Here is an 18,195-nt window from a genome sequence, read left to right as displayed (position 1 = left end):
ATGCCACATAAAATAGAAGTGCTTAGGTAGGTAAAAACTACAGTGGACTCAAAAAAAGAAGTTTACGAATATGTGGCTGTTTTTTTATTTGATCATTTACTTGTATTGTGTTTAAACTGAGTGAATCAAGCAAATCTCTAAACTGAATCTTCTTTCGATTCTTTTCTTTCGATTTTTTCCTCTCATGTGGCACAGATCGGATATGACCGGTGAATGTGTAAGCAGGAAAAAACCGCATGGATTCCGATTTTCTCAGATCGGATTCAGGCCTCATTCATATGTGGTAATAAATCAGATCTGAATCGGATACATGCATTTGCATGTGCCATGTAAGCAGACAAATCGGATATTCCCCAGTAAATGTGAGTCGTACGTCATTAAAAAAGTGACGTCAACTCAGGTGGACACCACCAACTGAGATCACATGACTTATTATAGGCGCGATGGAGGATGAAGGATACACACAGTGGAGCAATGCAGATGTTTCATGTATTTTAAGTCTTTGGGGCAAGAGACAGTGCATGCAAAAATGCAGGGTTGTTACAGAAATTAAGGGCTCTCCTTTTTTTCTCCGCCATATAAGACCAATATTTTGCTGATTTTCTTTGTTGACTTTTCAAAATATTGTGAAAAGCAAAACACTGTATAATTTTATTTGCATCTGTATCCATTGTATTTCGTGCTGTTTTACTTCCTTTCCCGGGTCAGAATGTCTACGTTTGGCAGTTTCAGCAGTGTATAGTGTAAATGCAAAAATCGGATACGGGTCACTTTTGAAAGATGATGTAAGCGGATATTGTCAGAAAATCGGATTTGGACACCTGCAGTGTAAATGCAGCCTTTAAGCCATCGCTACCAGCCAAAATACCTGTCTAATCAATAAAAATTATTCCTCAAGTGAAATAAAAAATCATTTAACATCAAAATCCACTGACATATGTGTTTAAAACTGTTTTTGCTTATAAATGGTGTTTGTGCACCTTCCTCTATTGATTCAGATGAGATTTTTTTTTACTGGAGTAAGCAATATAATGGATAGAGGCAGGGCCGTAGCTGGGGTTTGCGGGGCCCCGGTGCAGGTTGTACCAGTGGGCCCTGTTTGAAATTGTTTAATTTATATGTTCATTCTATTTATTTATTTGTGCTAATTGCACAATGTTTAAGTTGTTTCATGTTTGTAGGTGTACAGGTACAGAAAACAAATAATTAAATATAAAATAGCACTGCATAGTCTTCACTGTTAAAATTAAATTAACTGTCAAACCAAAATGTATTCAGACACCGTCAACATTTCTTACATTATCACAGTTTATTTGCTCTAGTTTATAAAATGGTACTAAAATATGATGAGAAATCAGAGTTGAACTGTCAGAACAAATTCATCTTGATAATATCAGATAACTTTGATAGAAAGATATGTAATGGATAACAATCAAACCAAACTTCAGACAACTGTTAGTATGGCAATATTTAACTATCAATACTTTGTTGAACAATTACCAAGCAATGCTTAATTCTGTTCAGTCTGTGGTGTGAAAAGGTTGCATTAGCAATTAAAGAAAAAAAAAACCCTTAGGCAAACCATTATGGAAGCATATGGGTAGCAATATTCAATTTGCCTTGCATTGTATGTTAAAATAAGAATTTTAAAATCAATTCTCGCATTTATGGGAAGCCAGTGTAATTGTGAAAGAACCGGTGTAATGTGTTCACGAGGAGAAGTACAAGTGAGCACACGAGCGGCAGAATTTTGTATATACTGAAGCTTGCACAACGATTTAGCTGGAAGGCCAGAGAACAAGGCATTACAATAATCTAACCTAGTTGTTATGAAGGCATGTATAAGCCTTTCTGTGTCTGCAAAAGAAAGAAAAGGTCTAAGTCGAGCTATGTTTCTCAGGTGGAAAAATGCAGTTTTAGAGATGTGTTTTATGTGTGCTTCAAATGATAGTTGTGGATCAAAAATGACACCAACAACCACGCAAAGCTATTAATGAGCAATGGACATCAGGACTAGTGGTGATGTGTTAAATTAAAGCGGTTATTATAGTGTCCTGCACCTATTAAAACTTTTTTTAAATAATATATGGTGTCTGAATAATTTTTGGTTTGACTGTGCATTTATTCTTGTTAAAACTACGGAGTAATTCAGTCAAGAGCAGTGAGTGATTTTCTTAATTAAATTTCTTGGATTAACATTACAGCAGCCAGTGGCTAAATAAGGTGCGGTCACTTTAAGAGTCAATGAATGCATCCAATATAATACACATCCGATTTTTTTCTCAACTGTTTACTTTCACAAGACATAACCAACAGTTTTTTCGAACATACTTTCCAAGACGTGTATTACAGGACATACAAGCTGTTTTGTCTGGAAGTCATTGACATATTTTGTATGTATTTGTCGCACAAGAATTGTAAATTGGAAAGTGGCCATGCTTAAAAACATATGAAAATGAAAAGCTTTCGTGACGACACGCAGCAGTGGCCTGTCAACTATCCTGATCGTCTTTTTAGGCTGGCCTCAGCCAGACGGTTGAGATCGCCGGGGGCCCCCACTCATCCGTGGGCCCCTATAATCGTCACCACCTTTCACCCCACTTGCGACGGCCCTGGATAGAGGACTCGTTTTTTAGCCAGGAGCAGTTAAAAATGCCTTCTTGATGGATTTGTTTCTTATAAACATGCAGCTTTTCACTTCACAAGGTGTTAACTGAGGGACTGGAGGGGTGTGGATTACTTGTGATTATTGTGATGTTTTTATCAGCTGTTTGGACTCTCATGCCGACGGCACCCATTCACTGCAGAGGATCCATTGGTGAGTCAATTATGCTAAATGTCTTCAAATCTAATATATAAATTTTCGCTATTTACTTTCTTGGTCTTATTCTGAATGGTCCCTTGGTTGTTTCAAAGCAAAAGTATTAGTCTATGTAATCTTTCATCAAAAATAAAATAGCTTGCCCCTTCTTCTGAGATGATTTTGCTTTTTCGCTGATGTCACTGAGGCCTTGCAGGCTAGATGATAATGTAGCCATTAGCCAGATAGCATCATGAGTGGGCAGCCTGCAAAACAACAGCCGGAGACGTCTGGCATGAAAACACATTTGCTACTGTGAAGCCATTCAGAGATTCTGGATGCCAGAATAATGAACTGAGGAAAAGTTTCACAATGAAACTGCAGTGAGTGCATCATTTATTCAAAAAGGCAATAAAAATAGTGCAATTGTGAAATATTTTTTACAATTTAAAATAACAGTTTTTTATTTGAATATATTTTATCCCTGCGATATAAAGCATCATTCCTCCAGTCTTCAGTGTCACATGATCTTCAGAAATCAGTCTAATATCCTGATTTGCTGCTCAAGACACATTTATCATCATCAATATTAAATTCAACAATTTTATGTTTTTATGGAAACCTACATTTTCTTCCCTCATTTTCCCCAGGATTATTTGATGAACAGAGTTAATAAGAACAGCATTTATTAGAAACAGAAATCTTTTGTAACACTATAAATGTCTTGAATAGCACTTATGATCAGTTTAATACATATTTGCTGAATAAGAGTAATAATCTTGCTGAACAACACAAAAAAACATTTGATCTCTTCATTATATGATCAATGATCAAAGTTAGTATGATCTGTGGTCAGATGAACTACTGTAACTTCCCTCTTCTAGCCATTTTTACTACAATTTTGAATCAACTTGGTGTCACCAACATCGACAACTCTACTGACTTAGCTAAAAATGGAAAAGGAAATGATCAAAGCAGGTGGTTCCTTACAAAACACCAAAAAGAATACAGAATCTACGTGCAAACTTCAGTCAGCAATAAGATCTATCTTATTACATCCTACCACAAGATATGATCCCTCTGAAAGTCATGCAACAAGATTCATTAACACAGACAGTTTGGCTTTAAGCATCTGTCTCGTTGCAGTAACACGTCTAAATCAGACATGACATTAAAGAGCAGTGGATTCACAACACTGGAGCTGTGAACACGCGTGTGATTACAGCTTCGTATTGTTCTGGGCATCAGGTAAGAAAAACCTCAAACAACAGCCCTTGATGGCACATTTATCACACGCAGATGCAATTAAATCGCACAGCTGTCCAGAGCTGATAATAAGTGTTGAAATAGCTTTACAGCGCTGTTGTCGTTTACACATTCCTGTAGTGTGACCTTGTGTTAAACAGTAATTGGATCGGATCTCGCTCTCTCTCTCGAGGATGTTTCGGGTTCTGAGACAAAACGGCTCATTTCAACATCAAATCGCATTGACCAATAACATAACCATTAATGTTTCCAATAAGACTTTAGGTTAAAATTATGGCTGTCAATCTATTCGTACTAATCAAATTAATTAAAATGCAATTAATCACATAAATCAACAGCATTTTTTTTTCTTGAAACTAAATATGCTTCATAAATATCTTTCAAAATGATCTGGAAATATTACATTAATATATACAAATAAATTATTTATATAGTATTAAAGAAATAATATATATATTAGCTTTTATATTATATTTTTATTTTAATATTATAGTTAGATATTATATATTTATAGTTATATATTTGTTAGATATTCAAGTTTTTTACAAATATTTTCTTTTATGTAATTAATCACATAAGTCAACAGCTTTGCTTCCATCCATAATTTTTTTAGATATTACAATATTAAACATTCTGTATGAATCAGCAGGTCTAATGCAAATCATTTTAACTAAAGAAGGTGTTTACTCCATAAATGTTCAGTTTAATTCTTATATGTCATGTCATAAAATATATATCTTTTTTATTATATGGACATTATTCCTTAAACAAAACAGCTAAATAAATAAAAATACATTTAAAATATCACTTGAATGAAAATAAAGAAATCATTTTCATCTCCTTCCTATCTTTTGAGATATAACATTAAAAATGCTGTATGAAAACAGCAGGACTAATGCAAAAAAAAAAAAAAAAAAAAAAAAAAAAGAATTTTAAACAAAGAAGCTGTTTACAGAGGCTGAAAAAAAATCCAACATAATAAATATAACAAATATTATTGAAAAATGATATTACTCAAATGCATACAAATAAATTATGTATATATTGTTAAGCAAATATTTTTTGTAAGTTTTAATATTTTAACTTTGTTACATTTTCAAGCTTTGTGTTATTTATTTATTTATTATGAACATTTTACATTATATGTAATGAATTGCATTAATAAAAACATTCAATATATGTTTTCATGCAAATTTTGAAACAATTAATCAGTAATTTCTTAGATGTGCATCAAAAAGTCATGTGACTCTGTCTCAAATAGTCATGTGACTGAATAATTTGCACAGAGAAGAAATATAAAATATACACAGGACATAAAATTTGAAAGGAAACATACATGAAGCTACAAACTTCTCAGAAAAGCTAGCTGAATGTTAATTACATTCAGACATTACATTGTGTAAAAATTCAAACCTTGTCATGGCTGGTAAAGAGTTGGTTAACGTGCTAATGTACTGTTTCTGCACAGCAGCGAGCGCACGTGAAGCAGCTGATTTATTAAGTATAACCTGGTGTCTCTTACACAGATGTTTGTTCAGTAGGTGAGAGGCGTGTGTTTTTATTAAATGACCTGAGCGTATCAGAGCAGGGGGGAAGGACAGAGCTGGATTTGAATTCAGTCTTGCAAGGAATTAAACCCCTACAGGCCTGAGCTACAAATCTGGTGCCAATGCCAAAGCTGTCCAACACTACACAACCCAACGAGAGCGTTTCTGCTGCATACTAAACAGTCTGGGCAGGACTGTGTGTTTCTCTACAACCTTTTGTTGGTGCTGGAGCCACACATTTGGAACCATGTGGTTCTGGGCCAAAAAACCTCTGCTTCACTGTCTGCAAGGAGAAAAAAATCTAAATAAACAAATGAAAAAAAAAATAGTTTAATACATAAATGACCATTCAAAAAGTTGTTGTTTACACCCTTAATACAGTGTAATGCTTACATGTCATGAAAGATTTTTTTTCTGTTTATATATTTTTAAAAGACAAATAATTTTGGCAAATGGTGTACAAAATGAACTAAACATATTACCTGAATGTATAAAAATAACTGTTTAATATATATTGTAAAACAAATCATATATGGTGCAATTTTCATCTCCCTGTTTTGGTGAAGTTTTCAATTATTCATCTTTACAATTTTCGTATTGTTATAAATATTTGTGTGTGTGACCTATTTTCTTGAATATTTTTTAAACAACAAGGATGATAATAAAAGGATGAAGAAAAACTAATTAAATCTACGCACATTTGAATAAATATTTTGACATTTCTCATGAATATTTGGTAAGATGATTATTTTAAAGGATAATAAGAAAAGTAAAAGAATAAAAACTATATATAGTTTTCAGCAAGTGATGTCAAAATATGTCAAATGCTCTAAGGTTGACGGACAGCTCTTGAATATGTTATACTCATTTTTTACAGGTTTCTCTAGCAATATTTTAGAGCAGCCATTGTAAAATATTTAAATGGGGGCGGGGCTGGGTGAAATATTCGTTTCTGGAATAATATGTGATTTGTGACTTGCTCATTTCTCCACCTCCTCTTTTGCTCTCTCGCTCTCCTCTTGCCCCTCCAGCGGGGCGGAAGAAAGAGGGATGAATTTTTCATGAGGATGGAGAGCCAGGAGAAGCAGTCGATGAAGGCATGTGAAAATGCACAGTGCGGTTTGGGCCTCAGGCGGCCGCAGCCTTTGATATTAAAGAGTCACTTCATGTTGGATTTGTTTATGGGGCAAAAAATGGTGAGAAATGGCTCATTGACTCACAGTCAAACAGAACAGCATGAGCCAAACATGCACACACATAACAATATGTATGTATATATATATGCATGCAAATGGCAGCGTGCATACATAACTCATGTCATAAACTGCAAGGCACAACAAAACGCCCACCCACACCTCACAAGAGACTAAACGCATTCCCCCTCTGGATGTGTGCTGGCGATCAGATTTACACACAGCATAACAACTCTACTGAGACAGAAAGCTTTATTATTGTCAGTATTTTTCAGCTGGATTATATTTAATATATAGATAGGAGTCAACATTGTTTGCACTTTTTGATATGAATAGATCATTCTTGCAATTTGGTAAAATAAGGTTTCGGAGCTGTACAGAACTGCACACGCAAACATGATCTTTCAAACCCAGCGCTGGGTAAAATATGGACAACCCCAGTTATTGGGTTGTTTTGACCCAGTGGTTGGTTTGTTTTTGAAAAATATGAAGTAGTATTTATTGGACTGCACACTAGGGTTTCGAACCGTATACACTCAGCATTGACACTCTTTACTTTGAAGTAATAGAGCAAGAGCAGTTCAAGTTGTGTGTCAAAAGTCAATTTTCATCCGTCAAACACATTTTATGTCATGCCATGCACTTATACCTACTTCCAGTTTCAAGATATCAAACCATCATCGGGTGTTGTGGTTTCTTTCTGCGGTTCATCTCTCAGGTTGTTTTTATGTCCGTGTCAATACGAGAGGAAGCTCGCATGAGAAACTCTCAATCTCCCGCTGCGCGTGTGAATACATGCATTAATATTTCATGCGTACTAAAGGTTACTTATGGACAAATCCATCTATAATTCATGCCCTCAGAAAAGTCAGATCCCTACACATGACATTTAGTTTGTTTGTTTTGAATAATGCATGACGTCTTTTTAAATGTGTTTGATTTTTGAATAATTAATTTCAGGCAGGCCCTCCTGGATAATTGGCACTTTTGTGTTTCTTTCTCTTTGATCTGTTTGTTCTGTTTGCACTATTCTCTCTCTTTCCATCCTGTCTTTCATCGCTCTAATGTTGATGTAACATGGCAAAACCTGCATGCTGTTGAACTATCCTCTTCTGATTACCCAGCATTCCTCCTCACATCCAAACAGCGCTTTGAGATTCACTGACGAGGAGAAATTTTACTGCGTTAAAGACCAAAGAGAACGGCATTCACAATGCATTTCACATCCCCAACGTGACATACTTATGAGTGAAACCATATTCAGCAAGAAATAATCCATGCATTTTTATCCATTGGGACTGGACTACTATAAATCATGAGGAGGAGCATGTTTGGCTATTTAGAATTAATACATTTCAGTACTTCTCATACTTTGAGTATTTGAACAAACCTGTAACCCTTAGGAGGAATATCTAATCATTTCTAGGAACCAGAAATTTCAAAGAGACTTGGCCAACCAAACAGCAACACGCTAAAAACACAGCTGCAAAAACAATTAAAGTGAACAACTAAGAAAAGTAAAGAAAAGGCAAATGTAATACAATTTTGACTGTAATACAAAAAGGTTAAATGGTCCTGAAAAAATAGTCACTCTTGTACAGTTCACAGTCAAAAATGACCACATTGGAAATTAATGGAAAGCAGATTCCTAGTGGAAATGTTTGGCAATGCACCTAAAAAAAAAAAAAAAAAAACTTTCTGAAAGCTAATTTTTAGATATATCAACCATAGATTTGTAACACAACTTATTTAGATTTATGGCTTTGATTTTCTTGCAGCTTTAGAGTAAAAATATTTTGGAAAATATATATTTCATACAAAAATTAACAATTTTTTTTCATTTTTCATAATAATAAACTTAAACTACTATTACTCCCTTTTTTATTTTTTTTGTCACTTTGTCACAGCAATGATCTGCCAGGTGTGGTCTTTAAAAACAGACCAAAATTTAAACATGTGCTCATAACTATTAAAGATTTATTTGTAATAGTTTAGATTGGAAATTGTATTTTCAGGTATATGTTCAATAAGTTATCAACAGAAATGGATCATAACTATTCTATAAATATAATTTAGTTCCATAAAATGCCTTAGAAATGCAAAATCATTTTTGACATGAGCAGCATCAGAGGGTGCACGGGAAGACATTTATATAGGGTTCATTCCATTTAATCTCTCATGAAACAAACCAAAGTGGCTTTTTTTGAGGTTAAACACAGGGATTTTTTTTATTCTTTCTGGTCAACTTAAAAGACCTCTCAGAGGAAGACTGAAGAACACATTAGACAGAATAGACTCACATCTCACACACACACACACACACACACAAACACACATCTCTACACACTTCCACACACTGCTTGTCTCCAGGGCTCGGACAGCCGTGAATCTATTCCTCTTTTTTTCCTGTGTTTGAAGGTGGAAGAGTGGAGGTTTACTGCTCAGAACAGGGTGTGTGTGACGTCTGTGTGAGAGCGAAAGCGTTTTGATGGTTTCCCATTTCTCACCTCATAAAACAAACCAAAATGTCAAAGTGAAGGCAACAAAGAGGATGATTTATAGATGTGTGTGTGTGTGTGTGTGTGACTCCCAATGCTCTTCTTTCCATAAAATCGTCTCACAGCTCGAGCTGAGACATGTAACCTTGGAGAATAAATTAGGGGCCAAAAAGTATAGGCAGCTTTATAATCGATTCTGAAAAAACTAAATGGAAGTCAGTGAAACAACCATTTTTTGTTACATTTACAGTAAAACACTGGAAGCTGTGGTTGCCTGAAATTGACTATATATATATATATTTATATATATGTGCATGTATGTGTGTGTGTGTATTTATGTATATGAAATGATATATAAAATATATATAATATAAATATATATAAAGTTGTCTATCATCTTGCTATCTGTATATACAATATAATGTTCATATCTGAGCTAACTAAATAAAAAAAATGTAATATCTATTAACTTGAAACTACAATGTTTTAAATAAAATCTAAAACAATGCGATTTTTGCAAATTCAGAAATCTTTCACTGTTAAAAAATATGTATTTTGAAAGTGTTATCATAAAATAAATATTTATATATTTACACAACAGTTCTCTGAATCTGATAAGAGTGTGATATTAGATTGATAAAAGAGCTCCTTCAATCGCTTCACCATCTGTAAAATTATATTTATTGCTACAATTATATGTCTGTGGAGTAATGCTTAATTACAGGCATTAATAATCAGTTAGCATATTTCTCATTTTACTTAAAAAATGGTATATTTAACCAATTACCCAAAGGATTTATTTTCATTATTTTTTGGTTAGATTTCCTCACGCTGTGTACAGTGTGGAAAGACATTTTTGAGAAACAGGTGTGAGAGCCTATGAAGTAAACAACAAAACAAAACCACAATGTGTAAAAGACTATAAATCAGTCGTCAAAAGAACAAAAGATGAGTAAGAGAGATGTGCTGTGTTTTGTCACTGAGTCACCTTTAGTGAGGACACACGTTAGCTGAAAGAAAACGCCACTTTCCTCTTTCTCACCCACAGTTGGACTCCAGGGGGTTTTCATCCTCCAGTTTGAGGCAGGTGTGAGTTTTTAGAGTGACAATGCGCAAATATCAACCAACCATCTCCCAATCACACACACACACACACACACACACACACACACACACACACACACACACACACAGAGCTGTTCTAAAAAAGTCTTCATTCACAGGCCAGATTGTCCCGAGAGAATCACATTGGTATTACAGTGTTCTCAAATCATCCCAGTCTCCCGCTTTTATTAAAGTCTCCGACAGATGGTCCAGTAAATGCCAGAATGAACAAAAAGTTTGTTCAACTTTAGACTTTTTCAACTTTAAAACCCAATGAACTCAAAATGGGAGTTTTGGGGCTTTTAGACCATATCTGTTAGTTTTAAAGAAAAAAAAACCTGCAGATATAAAGCTTTCAACTTTTAGTCTTGCAGGAAAATGGGAGAAAAGTATGTAAACCTTACCTTGACCAATCAGATGCTCTCTACAATAAAAATGTCCCGCCCCCTCAAAGCACCTGCAGTTTTTTTTCTCTTTTTTTTGTGATGTCACTTCCTGTTTCAGAAGGATGGTAAACAGACCATCAGGTAGGAAAACTGTGTCTGCTAATCTCTCAGTGTCTGCAAAAGAAAATGAGAGCAGCTTGTTTTTATGTTTGTGTTTGTAGGCTACTCTTGTATGTGGGAAAGTTCCTTTTGAAGCAAGTTAGCTGGTGGCCATTTTTGGACATGTCTCAGTTGTGTTTATGTCAGTTTGAATAGAGAAAGACTATATGCTATATGCAGTTTTCGATCTTAAATTAGATTAGTTGAATAAAAACCTACAAAATACACATTTAAGTGTTTATTTTATTGCCTGTGTTAATTTCAGAAACAATGCATATCTTTAATATATCTTTAATGTCCACTTCAGCAGCCCTTACTGTACATACACCAAACTTTACTGTTTTATTCCTATAAGTTTTTACAGAGTAGTTTGTTCATATATAACTCTGCCTGATTTATATAGCATTTTATTCCTAAAACCATTTTTTTCTGGCTGTTTATAGTATGATTTATGTAGTGATTAGAGAAAACCTTTCATATGTGACCCTGGACCACAAAACCTAGATTTTCTAGATTGAGATTTATATATCAACTGAAAGCTGAATAAATATATTACCATTGATGTATGGTTTATTAGGATAGGACAATATTTGGCAGAGATACATCTCATTGAAAATTTGGAATCCGAGGACGCAAAAAAATCTTAATACTGAGATAATCGCCTTTAAATTTGTCCAAATGAATTCTTAGCAATGCATAATATCTTCATGGAACATGATCTTAACTTAATATCCTAATGATTTTTGGCATAAAAGAAAAATAGATAATTTTGACCCATACAATGTTTTTTTTTGGCTATTGCTAAAAGTATAGCTTCCCCAGTGACTTAAGACTGGTTTTGTGGTCCAGGGTCACACATGTCAACAAAATGAAACAAGAATTTTGAACCTGACTTTATCCAATATTCAGGTTTCTGTTCTGAAAATATGTGCAAATGTGTACATTCAGCTCATTTTCAGGCTGGTCTAATATTCAGCCACATTGCAAAGCAGTGGCTTTCAGAATGGCTTATCTTCAGGACCCTGATTTTTTTCTTTTGAGATTAAGAACCAAACACAACAGCTGTATCTAATGGACTAGCTCATGTTTTCTTTTACACTGCATAGTTTTAATCAAGCACGCTGTACGCTGGCATGAATTTCCACCAAAATACTAAGTTTGAAAATACAAGATTTGAATGCATTGGCATCATTGACAGCATTTTCAGTATCCCAACTATGCATGATTGTTTACCTGTTCTTATCAAAATAAGACAACTTTTGGGTCATGACCACCAGTTGAGAACCACACATGGCATGTATTGTATTGAACACTGTATGTGTTTTTTAAATCTGTAATGTTGAGCATGCATTTTGCATTTTTAAAGAGCTGCTCGTCCTTATTCTGTCTCTGGTGCGCTTTTGTACGCTGATAAACTGGCTCAGTGATTTCATTAACTATGCATGCAGGCTACTGATGACAGTTACCCTCAGAGATTCCCTAAGATAATAGATGCGCAAAACAACAGCAGCGAGAAGATGAGCTTCGTTATTAGAGCTTGTACACGGTAGCCGTTGAAACACAGTTTTGAGACACATGAATCAGGAAAGTCTGTCTCAGGGTCAGTGCACTTCATCAAAATTTTTAGCATGCCTGTATGATTTCAAATGAGGTGATGCATTAGACATGAAAATGTTTTGGTGATTGCGGGTAATATTTTAGAAAAGAATGCTTGATTTAAAAGAGGATTATTAATAAAATGGATTTACAGAGATGCATTTAAAGCCAGCTAAGATGGTTTAAAAGCGGAAACCTTCTTCTCATAATGTTTTGTCAAGGTTTCCTTGAAGTAATGTTTTCAAAACATTGTTTATAGATTAAACATTTTAGTTAGTTTGTCTAGTGTTTTTAAAACATTTCAGAGCATTTAGAGAACATTCAGAGTATCTGACGGAATGTTCCTTTAACATTCACAAACACATTTGAAAAACTGGTTGTTTTGAACATTCAGGGAACATTCAGAAACAATGTTTTCTTTAATTGAAAACAATTGCAAAAATATTCTTGGAACATATTTTTGTTAACTGGGTAATGTTAGGATTGTATTTTTTGTCTTTTATAGTTTGACTTACTATGCATATTGTCATACAAATTATAGGCATACATAATTACTGTAAACTGAACTGCATGGTTATTTATGATTACAAAATGTATATTATTGCACAGCTCTCTCTTTATAAAAAAGTTGGGTATAGAGAAGTTTATCTGTGCGCATGCAGTATTTTTAAAATGCGATATATATTTGCAGACCATCATGACAACATATATAAATGCATGCACATGAATGCACTGTAAGTCGCTTTGGATAAAAGCATCTGCTAAATGCATAAATGTAAATATAAATATTAACATCATGAGACTTGACTTGTCAATCATTTACCTTTAAAGCACCTTTCATTTACCTATACGGCTCTTCCATTGTCATATATGCCTGGCCGACTAGTCAACTTAGTCAACTAATTAATTTATCAAGATTTTTTTCTTGTGTATTTATTTATTTGAAGTAAAGGCTTAATTGTAGTGTATACTGTGATGTGCTTTGGCTTTCAGGCAGTTTGTTAGTTAAAATTCTACTGGGGTAAGAGCGTGGCACCTCTTGGCTGAATTTGCTTTCCCACCATGTACTGTGATTCATTTCGTAGCTCTCAGTCTAGCTATTATTGAACAGAAGAACAAGCTCAATTACACCCGACTTATTAGTTGAGCAATTTTTTAGGCAAACCTAATTTTGCCCATAACGAAGCGCATACACAGTATTAAACATTCCACACTTGAGCACATCAAAAGTTTCTGTTGGCACTTTCTAGCTTAATACTGGACTATTTATTATTTTTTTGAGAATGGCACAAAATAAAGTAAATGCATTTCATAAAACAAATACCAACAATGTACATTTAAATAATATGTAGCAAAATCAATATCAAAAACTGTTGTCAAAACCTCTTTCTAGGTCTAATCATCTCAGTCCTCTGAATGTGATGGTTTACAGAAGCACCTTCAAGTCATTAATAAAGCATGAAAGTTTGAAGGCCCCCCAAGGAGGTTTTCCTTAAACAAATCGATCTCCTGCCTGATGAAATTTGTACAATAAACCTGTAGCCATATCAGCTAGAATCACTCTTAATTATCCGCATCAGAGAAGTATGTTTTTATCAACATCAATTCATCTTGTGAAGTGCAACAAAATGAATTTGCTTCATATTTGGGGAAGTATTTCTGCAATGAGTTTAAGACGTTTTTTGATGTTCAGAAACAGAGCTGGAAGACAGATGGACTGAAGTTCCCAGCAGGTGAATGAGAATTCGACTCTGCTCTCATTACAGGTCTCAGATGTTCAGAGATCAGAGCTAATTACGTCTCCTCTGTGTCTTAGCTGTCTTAAATTAGATTTACCTTAACCTTTTCTTCAGACACATCCCATCCATTTCAAATAACCAGTTTGTTTATGCATTGTAATGCATTTTAGGCCTTACGTCTTCTGATTTAGGACTTACTAAAAGCTCTCTCCTAGACCTTTAACGTATTTTTTATGTTTCTTTCTTTTTTTTTTTTTGTACATCCCAGCTGAGGTTTGTGGTTTAGGTTTACACTGACATGACTTGAATAGTTATCGTCTCTTTTGCATTCTGTACTCTTCGCCCTTGACAAATGTCTTTGTTTCATTTGTGTAGAAAAGAGCAACAGAAAGCAAGTTTAGTCTTGTACACCTCTGTGCATCAGTGTTTGGTGTGTAAACAGCCGCTCGAAGAGTCTCCTGGAACTGCAAACAAATCCAAAACCACAGAAACTACATGAGCAACATTTACATTTTGACAAAATGAATGCTAGCTTGTTTACGGCATTAAAAACAAAAAAAATTCAGGTGTTTTTTCTTCTTCTCAGAATTGTGAGATTTGAAGACAGAATTGAAAAAAAAAGATAACTGAGCATTATAAAGTCAGAATTTAGAAATATAGTGAAACTTGAGCAAACTTGAGTCAGAATTGACCAATATAAAGTCAGAATTGACCAATATAAAGTCAGAATTGACCAATATAAAGTCAGAATTGAGCAACATAAAGACAGAATTGACCAATATAAAGTCAGAATTGACCAATATAAAGTCAGAATTGAGCAACATAAAGTCAGAATTGAGCAATATAAAGACAGAATTGACCAATATAAAGTCAGAATTGAGCAATATAAAGACAGAATTGACCAATATAAAGTCAGAATTGAGCAACATAAAGTCAGAATTGACCAATATAAAGTCAGAATTGAGCAACATAAAGACAGAATTGACCAATATAAAGTCAGAATTGAGCAACATAAAGTCAGAATTGAGCAACATAAAGTCAGAATTGACCAATATAAAGTCAGAATTGAGCAACATAAAGACAGAATTGACCAATATAAAGTCAGAATTGAGCAACATAAAGTCAGAATTGACCAATATAAAGTCAGAATTGACCGATATAAAGTCAGAATTGACCAATATGAAGTCAGAATTGAGCAACATAAAGACAGAATTGACCAATATAAAGTCAGAATTGAGCAACATAAAGTCAGAATTGAGCAACATAAAGTCAGAATTGAGCAACATAAAGACAGAATTGACCAATATAAAGTCAGAATTGAGCAACATAAAGACAGAATTGACCAATATAAAGTCAGAATTGAGCAACATAAAGTCAGAATTGACCAATATAAAGTCAGAATTGACCAATATAAAGTCAGAATTGAGCAACATAAAGACAGAATTGACCAATATAAAGTAAGAATTGAGCAACATAAAGTCAGAATTGAGCAACAAAGTCAGAATTGAGCAACATAAAGACAGAATTGACCAATATAAAGTCAGAATTGACCAATATAAAGTCAGAATTGACCAATATAAAGTCAGAATTGAGCAACATAAAGTCAGAATTGACCGATATAAAGTCAGAATTGACCAATATGAAGTCAGAATTGAGCAACATAAAGACAGAATTGACCAATATAAAGTAAGAATTGAGCAACATAAAGTCAGAATTGAGCAACATAAAGTCAGAATTGAGCAACATAAAGACAGAATTGACCAATATAAAGTAAGAATTGAGCAACATAAAGTCAGAATTGAGCAACATAAAGTCAGAATTGAGCAACATAAAGACAGAATTGACCAATATAAAGTCAGAATTGAGCAACATAAAGACAGAATTGACCAATATAAAGTCAGAATTGAGCAACATAAAGTCAGAATTGACCGATATAAAGTCAGAATTGACCAATATGAAGTCAGAATTGAGCAACATAAAGACAGAATTGACCAATATAAAGTAAGAATTGAGCAACATAAAGTCAGAATTGAGCAACATAAAGTCAGAATTGAGCAACATAAAGACAGAATTGACCAATATAAAGTCAGAATTGACCAATATAAAGTCAGAATTGACCAATATGAAGTCAGAATTGAGCAACATAAAGACAGAATTGACCAATATAAAGTCAGAATTGACCAATATGAAGTCAGAATTGACCAATATAAAGTCAGAATTGACCAATATAAAGTCAGAATTGACCAATATAAAGTCAGAATTGACCGATATAAAGTCAGAATTGACCAATATAAAGTCAGAATTGACCAATATGAAGTCAGAATTGAGCAACATAAAGACAGAATTGACCAATATAAAGTCAGAATTGAGCAACATAAAGTCAGAATTGAGCAACATAAAGTCAGAATTGAGCAACATAAAGACAGAATTGACCAATATAAAGTCAGAATTGAGCAACATAAAGTCAGAATTGAGCAACATAAAGTCAGAATTGACCAACATAAAGTCAGAATTGACCAATATAAAGTCGGAATTGACCAACATAAAGTCAGAATTGACCAATATAAAGTCAGAATTGACCAATATAAAGTCAGAATTGAGCAACATAAAGTCAGAATTGACCAATATAAAGTCAGAATTGACCAATATAAAGTCGGAATTCACCAACATAAAGTCAGAATTGAGCAACATAAAGTCAGAATTGACCAATATAAAGTCAGAATTGACCAATATAAAGTCAGAATTGAGCAACATAAAGTCAGAATTGACCAATATAAAGTCAGAATTGACCAACATAAAGTCAGAATTGACCAATATAAAGTCAGAATTGACCGATATAAAGTCAGAATTGACCAACATGAAGTCAGAATTGAGCAACATAAAGACAGAATTGACCAATATAAAGTCAGAATTGAGCAACATAAAGTCAGAATTGAGCAACATAAAGTCAGAATTGAGCAACATAAAGTCAGAATTGAGCAACATAAAGACAGAGTTGACCAATATAAAGTCAGAATTGAGCAACATAAAGTCAGAATTGACCAACATAAAGTCAGAATTGACCAATATAAAGTCAGAATTGACCAACATAAAGTCAGAATTGACCAATATAAAGTCAGAATTGACCAATATAAAGTCAGAATTGAGCAACATAAGGTCAGAATTGACCAATATAAAGTCAGAATTGACCAATATAAAGTCAGAATTGAGCAACATAAAGTCAGAATTGACCAATATAAAGTCAGAATTGACCAACATAAAGTCAGAATTGACCAATATAAAGTCAGAATTGACCAATATAAAGTCAGAATTTACCAAAATAAAGTCAGAATTGAGTGTTATAAAGTCAGAATCGAGCAATAATTGGCAAGAAACAAGCTTCTGTAGTTGACCTCTCTTGGTAATTGCCCTTTATTGTTAGCTAAGTTTTAACTTTTATTTTGTTTGTGTTGTTAAATTTTTTAATTGTATTTGGAGTTATTTATATTATTTATATCTGGGTGCCTTTTAACTTTATTTCAGTTTTTTGCTTTTAAGAATATCTATCTATCTGTCTGTCTGAAAATGTTTTTTTTTTAAAAAAACATTTCTGCATTAGGATTCTGAGCTCCTTACATGAGCTGTTGTTGGATAAACCAAGAAAAAGGGACATATTTGTGGTTCATTTTATAGGTACAGTTGATCTCATTCTGTTAGAAAGCAACAGGCCTTTGTTTTTCTGTTTAGTGAGCATGCAGCACATGTGCACTGATTTCTTAAAATGATTATGCATTCAAATTATGTTTGATTTAAACTTGCTTGTACCCTGCTCATGTGTTTGTTGGCTAATCTCCTGAAGCCGCATCTCTAAATGCTTTTATTATTTCATAACCGTTTCTGCTGCAGATCAGAGAAATAAATGTAATCT

Source organism: Carassius carassius, chromosome 36 (assembly GCF_963082965.1).
Source record: "Carassius carassius chromosome 36, fCarCar2.1, whole genome shotgun sequence".
Lineage (NCBI taxonomy): Eukaryota > Metazoa > Chordata > Actinopteri > Cypriniformes > Cyprinidae > Carassius > Carassius carassius.
This window is presented reverse-complemented; position numbering follows the sequence as displayed.